The following is an 8,052-nucleotide window of genomic DNA, read 5'->3' as shown; positions in this document are numbered from 1 at the left end:
GAGCCTTCAGTTGTATAAATTTCAATTGCCCCAAAATGTATTTGCTACATTTTGCTGATGTTTGAAGTATTACCTCTTAACCTTCTTTGTTAATTTTTTTTTCATTTTGTCTTATATAGTCCAGTTTTCCAAGATAAACTCAGTCTTTTTTCAAATGTCACCTTTTTACCAATACTTTTTCATTAAATTATGAAAACTGCTAACTACTGTCATTGTGGTAATTTTTTTATTTTCGCATATGGGTTTTAGAAAATCTTACATATATACTTTTTATATTTGAAAAATCTTATTCATGCCCTGGCCAGTGTGGTTTATTTGGTTGGAGCGTGGTGCCGTAAACCGAAAGGTCGTGGGTTCGATTCTGGTCAGGGCATATACCTAGGTTGCAGGTTTGGTCCCCAGTTGGGAAGCATGTGAGAGGCAACCAGTCGATGTTTCTCACAGATGTTTCTCTTCCTCTTCCTCTCCCTCCTGTCCCCTCTCTCTAAAATTAATGAGCATGTCCTCGGGTGAGGATAAAAGAAAAAATATTCGTTAAGCAAAATAGATGATGGAGGGGGAAAGGAAGGAGAAGGAGAAATTGAATGTTTAGAAGCACAAATTCATGATTAATGTCAATACCAGGGACCAAAGAGAATTCTGAGGAGTTGAACTCTACCAGAAATCATGGGTTCATTAGGCTGATAAGACAAAACCTTAGGATCATCATTTTAAAAATCAACAGGGAGCCCTGGCTGGTGTGGGTCAGTGGATTGAGTGCTGGCCTGCAAACCAAAGGGTCACTGGTTCAATTCCCAGTCAGGGCACATGCCTGGCTTGTGGGTCCTCGAATAGGGGGGTGTGAGAGGCAACTACACATTGATTTGATGCTTCTCTCCTCCTTTTTCTCCCTTCTTTCCCCTCTCTCTGAAAATAAATGACATCTTTAAAATAAATAAATAAATAAATAAATAAATAAATAAATAAATAATAAAAATCAGAGAAATGGATCCTATCTACAGTCACAAAGGTCCGGCAAACATATATCTTTACAATATGCATTCTATTTGGAGCTACGTGAGTATGTTAATGTTATAGGGGTTATGTAGTATCATGAGGGGACTTTGAGGATATAAATATTTTCATTATGTTTGACAAATGTACTTGCTAAAGATCATTTGATAAATCAGTAGTGAAGATAGTAAAAAGATAAGGCTGTTTCTCTCCCCTTACCTCCCTCACTCTCCCCCTCCCATTAATGTATAACTTTTGATTCAATAATTCATTAGGTAAAATGCTGGACAATTGATACTACAAATAAACCCTGTTATAGCCAACTACAGTTCTGGTTTTATACTGATGTCTATATTTCCAGTGGGAGATGAACCTTTGCCTTTGTGTTGAAGACACTTTTAAACTCAGAGGATGTACAATCCTGGGGTTTTTTTCCCTCCAGGACTTTGTGTTCTCGCATTTTTTTTTTTTTTATAAGTAAGAACAGGCCAAAATGGAGTCACTTTTGCTAAGCTGCATCAGCAAACCAAAATGTTAAGAATTCACCTAATTGCAGTTTCAACCTCTCCTAGACTGTAATTCTCTGGTCATCAGTAGTTAGTAATCTGCCTGATAAGATCCCTTGCCTTCCCCTAAGGCAGAGGTTCCCAACCTGTGGGACACGACCTCTTTGGGGGTCGAACGACCCTTTCACAGGGGTCGCCTAAGACCATCGGAAAACACATATATAATTACATATTGTTTTTGTGATTAATCACTATGCTTTAGTTGTGGTTGGGGATCACCACAACATGAGGAACTGTATTAAAAGGTCTCGGCATTAGGAAAGTTGAGAACCATTGCCGTAAGGGAAAGTGTTATAGCCTGAAACAATCAGCTTTTTAAACTTAGTCCCACCCTCTGCCTATAAAAACCTTCCATTCTGTACAACTCATCTGAGTTCCCTTTAGTTGGTACTTGAGATGCTGCCCAATTCATGAGTTGCCTAATAAAGCCAATTAGATCTTCTAATTTTGTTCTCTAACAGCATGCCTGCTGACCCCAAAGAATCGAGAACAAATAACAATAGGAGTAATACCTTATTTACCACTTAATGACTTTCATGCAATATTTCCCAAAAGGTCTATCTTATAACAAATGTTTATTAGATTTTCACAAATTTAATTCAACTATTTTCAACTTTTATGGAAAGCAATGATTTCTATTTTTTTTTAATTTTATTTTTTGGTTTTTCAATTACAGTTGTCCCATTTTTCCCCATTGCTCCCCCACCCACCCAGCCCACCCCTTCTCCCACAATCATATCCCTCCCCGTTGTCCATGTCCATGAGTCATTTATACATGTTCCTTGACTTAAACCCTTCCCTTACTTATCCCCCTTCTCTCCCTCCCTCCTCCCCTCTATTGACTGTTATTCTGCTCCTTGTCCTATTTAGTTCATTTGTTTATGTTGTTCCTTAGTCTCCTGTATTAGGTGATACCATATGGTATTTTTCTTTCTTTGCCTGGCTTAGATCACTAAGCGTAATTCTCTCTAATTCCATCCATGTTGTCGCAAATGGCAGGAGTTCCTTCCTTCTACTGCATAGTATTCCTTTGTGTAAATGTACCACAGTTTTTTGATCCACTCACCTACACATGGGCACTTAGGCTGTTTCCAGCACTTGGCTATTGTAAACAATGCTGCTATGAACATAGGGGTACATAAGTTCTTTTGAATTGAGGTTTCAGGATATTTTGTGTATAAACATTGCAGTGGAATCGCTGGTTCAAAAGGCTGTTCCATTTTCAGTTTTTTGAGGAAATTCCATACTGTTTTCCACAGTGGCTGCACCAGTCTGCATTCCCACCAACAGTGCAGTAGGGTTCCCATTTCTCCACATCCTCACCAGCACTTGTTGTTTGTTGATTTGTTGATGATAGCCATTCTGACTGGTGTAAAGTGGTATCTCATTGTGGTTTTTATTTACATCTCTCTGATGGTTAGTGATGCTGAGCATTCTTTCGTGTGTCTGTGGATCTTCTGTGTATCCTCCTTGGAGAAGTGTTTGTTCAGGTCTTTTGCCCATATTTTAATTGGGCTATCTGTCTTCTTGGTGTTGAGATGTGTAAATTCTTTATATATTTTGGAGATCAATCCCTTGTCTGAGGTATCACTGGCAAATATGTTTTCCCATATGATTGGTTTCCTTTTTCATCTAGCTGATGTTTTCTTTTGCTGAGCAGAAACTCTAGTTTGATGTAGTCCCATTTGTTTATCTTCTCCTTTATTTCCCTTGCCTCAGGAGATGTATCGGTGAAAATATTGCTATGTGGGATAGCTGAAATTTTCCTGCCTATGTTTTCCTCTAAGACTTTCAGGGTGTCATGACTTACATTTAAGTCTTTGCTCCATCTTGAGTTTATTCTGGTGTGTGGTGTAAGTTGGTGGTCTTGTTTCATTTTTTTACACTTCCCTGTCCAGTTCTCCCAGCACCATTTGTTAAAGAGGCTCTTCTCACTCCATTTTATGCTCCTTCCCCCTTTGTCAAATATAAGTTGACCATATAGTCCTGGGTTTATTTCTGGGCTCTCTATTCTGTTCCATTGATAAATATGTCTGTTCTTATGCCAATACCAGACTGTTTTGATCACAGTGGCTTTGTAGTATAGTTTGATGTCTGGTATTGTGATTCCTCCTGCTGTGTTCTTCTGTCTCAAGATTTCTTTGGCTATTCGGGGTCTTTTTTGGTTCCATATAAATTTTTGAAGTATTTGTTCTAAGTCTGTGAAATATGTCATTGGTATTTTAATAGGGATTGCGTTGAATATGTAGATAGCTTTGGGTAGTATGGACATTTTAATGATGTTGATTCTTCCCATCCATGAACATGGTATTTGCTTCCATTTATTTGTATCTTCATTAATTTCTTTCTTCAGTGTTACATAGTTTACCAAGTACAGGTCTTTTATCTCTTTGGTTAAGTTTATTCCTAGGTAGTTTATTTTTCTTGTTGCTATAGTAAATGGGATTTTTCTTTTTTTTAGTTTCTATCTCCGATATTTTATTGTTGGTGTACAGAAATGCCTTCGATTTCTGAATATTGACTTTGTACCCTGCTATTTTGCCAAACTTGCTTGTATGTAGAGTAGTTTTTTAGTGGAGTCTATAGCGTTTTCTATGTACACTATCATGTCATCTGCAAATAATGACAGTTTTACTTCCTCTTTCCCAATTTGGATGCCTTTTATTTCTTTTTCTTGTCTGATTGCTGCGGCTAGAACTTCCGACACTATGTTGAATGTGAGTGGAGCGAGTGGACATTCTTGTCTTGTTCCCGATCTCAGGGGAAATGCTTTCAGTTTTTGTCCATTGAGTATGATGTTGGCTTCAGGTTTCTCATATATAGCCTTTATTACGTTGAGGTATGCTCCCTCTATTCCCATTTTGCTGAGGGTTTTCATCATAAATGGGTGTTGTACTTTATCAAATCCTTTTTCTGCATCTATTGATATGCTCATGTGATTTTTGTCTTTCATTTTGTTTAGGTGGTGTATTATATTTGTTGATTTGCAAATATTAAACCATCCTTGCATCCCTGGGATGAATCCCACTTGATCATGGTGTATGATCTTTTTAATGTGTTGCTGGATCCTATTTGCCAATATTTTGTCGAGGATTTTAGCATCTATGTTCATCAGTGATATTGGCCTGTAGTTTTCTTTCTTTGTTGTGTCTTGACTTGGTTTTGGAATTAGGGTAATACTGGCTTCATAGAAAGAGTTTGGGATTTTTCCCTCTTCTTGGATTTTTTGGAATAGTTTGAGAAGGATAGGAGTTAGTTCTTCCCTAAATGTTTTGTAAAATTCACCCGTTAAACCATCCGGTCCATGGCTTTTGAGTGCTGGGAGGTTTCTGAGTACTGCTTCAATTTCACTAGTTGTTATTGGTCTGTTCCGGCTTTCTACTTCTTCTTGATTCAGTTTTGAAAGATTATATGTCTCTAGAAATTTGTTTATTTCACCTAGGTTGTCAAATTTCTTGCCATACAGTTGTTTGTAGTAATTTCTTACAATCCTTTGTATTTCTGTGATATCAGTTGTGATTTCTCCTCTTTTGTTTCTGATTTCGTTTATTTGGGTCCTCTCTTTTTTTCTTGATGAGTCTGGCTAAGGGCTTGTCGATTTCGTTTATGTTTTCAAAGAACCGGCTCCTACTTTTGTTGATCTTTTGAATTGTTTGTTTAGTCTCTATGTCATTTAATTTTGCTCTGATCTTGATAATTTCCTTCCTTCTATGTGCCCTCGGCTTTGAAACACTTTCTTGAAGTAGAAAATAAGTTTTTTCAATCAAATCCTCCCTTGTAGAAATTAGTCTTTTATTTCCTGCCCTTCATATTTTTTCCAAAGTAGCCTTTCATACTTCTCAGGTAGCCTTGGGCAATCCTCCATGGGCCTGCTTGATCCACTGTGGCTGTATCTGGCACTTCCTGAGGAGTTGCCATAGTTTTGGATATCCCTGTTGTCTGAAAAAACTGTCCTAGGGAAGTGGACAGTTTCTGAGTGTTAACTCTGTGGGGAAAGGTGATCGAAGGCAGGTGGCGCTCACTGTGAGGAATGATGTTCTAATTATCAGAGCCTCCTACAAGGAAGTCGGTAGCTTGGAATTAGAGTTCTTGAAGATCCCAGCAGCTGAGCAGAGCTTTGGGATTAAAGAATGCAATTTTATGCTGCCTATAAGAAACCTTTTATTTTTTAAAAATACAATTCCCATTTTATTTTTTTTCCAGAGAATTTTTCTTCAGTCCTTAAGGACTTAGCTCCTTACATGGGCTTTGGTGGAGGTTGTGGGGCAGCACCCGCAGGTCTGAATCAGGGTGTGGGTGCTCGGTCCTTCTGGGCTTCACGAGAATAATTCCTCACTACGTTGCTGTGAATGACACAATTCACACAGTAAAGTAGTTTCACATACAGCTTGAGAAGCGCATAGGTGGTGAAGACACTCGCTTCACAAATGTCCCTGATGGCTTTGGCCCCTACTATGTTTCAAATGATGAACTTCTTAATGGCCTTGTCCTTGAGCACTCATCGGCGCAGTTGATACAATGAATAGGGTGCACATGGCCTCTGTCCTTTTAGGCATGACTGTTCCTTATTTTCTTGGTCATCTTGAAAGTGGGGACCCAAGAAAGGAAGAAATCTACTTTTAAATATAAGACAAAGTAAGTTAAAAGTAAGAGGATGGAAAAAGATACTATGCTAACACTAACCAAAAGAAAGCTGGAGTGGCTAAATTAATGTACAAGGAAAAATTCATCAAGAGGACACAACAGTCCTAAATGTTTATGCATCTAATAACATAGCTTCAAAATAGATTAAGGAAAAACTGATAGAATTGCAATGAGAAATGGACAAATCTACAGTAATAGTTTATGTCTATAATTAACAGAATCAAGTGCACAGAAATTTAGTAAGGACATAAAAGATTTGAACAAAATTATCAACCACCTAGATTTAAATTGACATTTACTACTACATCCCACAACAACAAAATATACATTCTTTTCAAATGCAAGTGAAACATTTACCAAGATAGAATTCTGGGCCATTAAGTTTTAATAAATTTAAAAGGATTCAAGTCAAATGAAGTATGTCCTCTACCACAATGGAATGAAATTAGAAATAACAGAAACATCTCTGGAAAATCCAATTATTGGAAACTAAACACACTTCTAACATGAGTCAAATAAGAATCAAAAAGAAATTAGAAAATATTTTGTAACCAATTAAAAATAAAACACAACAGGGAACCATTTGAGATTTTGCTTCCCAGCATGTGTTATCAGTTTGACTTAAAACCTGAAAAATCTCTACAGGTTTGGACACATTACATTGACATTGTAAAATAAAAAATTCAAAAACATAAAAATAATAGAGTATAACAAATTCGATTTTTAAAGAAATAATAAAAGTAGTTTTAAAAAATGAAAACAACATAATTTGTGGAGTGGTGCTAAAGCAATACCTTGAGGAAATTCTATAGCACTAAATGCCTATATTAGAAAAGAGTCTCAAATCAATGACCTCACCTTCCATCTTAAAAAATTCTAAAAAGAAGAAGTGAAACCCAAAGTAAGTAGAAAAAAAGGAAATAATAAAGGTCAAAGATGGACTCAGTGAACTAGGAAAGAGACTCATTGAAACCAAAAGCTAGATCTTTGAGAAAAAAAATTGGTAATCCTCTAGTGAGCTAGTCAGGAAAAGAGAAAAGGCAAATTACCAATATTAAAAATGAGAGAAATTACATTGCTACAGATTCTACAAATATTTAAAAAGATAAGGGAATATTATGAACAACCTTATGCCAGTAAATCTGACAATGAAATGGATAAATTGCCTCAGAGACACAAACCACCGAAGCACATTTAGGAAGAAACAGATAACCTGAAAACCTCTTTATTACTGACTAAATTGACTCTTCAGTTAAAAACTTTCTTATGAAAAAAAATCCAGCCCCAAATGACTTCACTGAAAGAATCTAACAAACATTTAGCAAATAATCTCAATTCTACACAAACTTCAAAAAAATCGAACAGGAGAGGATTGTTCTCAACTCATTCTATGAGGCCAGCATTACCCTGACACCAAAGACCTAATAAAAACAAACTATAGACCAGTATCCTTCATAAGAGTAGATACAAAGTTCTTAAATCTTTAGCAAATTGAACCTCAACAATATATCAAAAGGATAATACATCATGATGCCATAGCTTAGGCTGCTATAACAACAACAACAACAAAAACCCTATAGACTGGGTGGCTTAAACACAGAAATTTATTTCTCACAGTCTGGAATCTGAAAAGTCCAAGATCAAGGTGCTGGCAGTTTCCATATCTGTTAAGGGTCCACTTCTTGGCTAAGTAGACAGCCACTTTCTTGCTGTATGTTCACATGGTCTTTCCTAGGTGTGTACTCATGGAGAGAGAGACATCTTTCCCTCTTATAAGGACACTAATCCCATGATGAAGGTCCCACGTTCATATCTTAATTGAAACCTAATTACCTCCCAAAGGCCCCAC

General features: G+C 36.8%; 1 pseudogene; it reads right to left on the bottom strand.

The window, feature by feature from the left end:
* Positions 1-5,796: 5,796 nt before the first annotated feature.
* On the bottom strand, positions 5,797-6,140 carry LOC149991498 (small ribosomal subunit protein eS26 pseudogene; annotated as a pseudogene).
* Between the last annotated feature and the right edge of the window lie 1,912 nt (positions 6,141-8,052).

The sequence above is a fragment of the Furipterus horrens genome, unplaced genomic scaffold, assembly GCF_987537825.1.
Source record: "Furipterus horrens unplaced genomic scaffold, mFurHor1.1.pri manual_scaffold_17, whole genome shotgun sequence".
NCBI lineage: Eukaryota > Metazoa > Chordata > Mammalia > Chiroptera > Furipteridae > Furipterus > Furipterus horrens.
The sequence above is the reverse complement of the archived record's forward strand: the minus strand, read 5'-3'. Positions and strand labels throughout refer to the sequence as shown.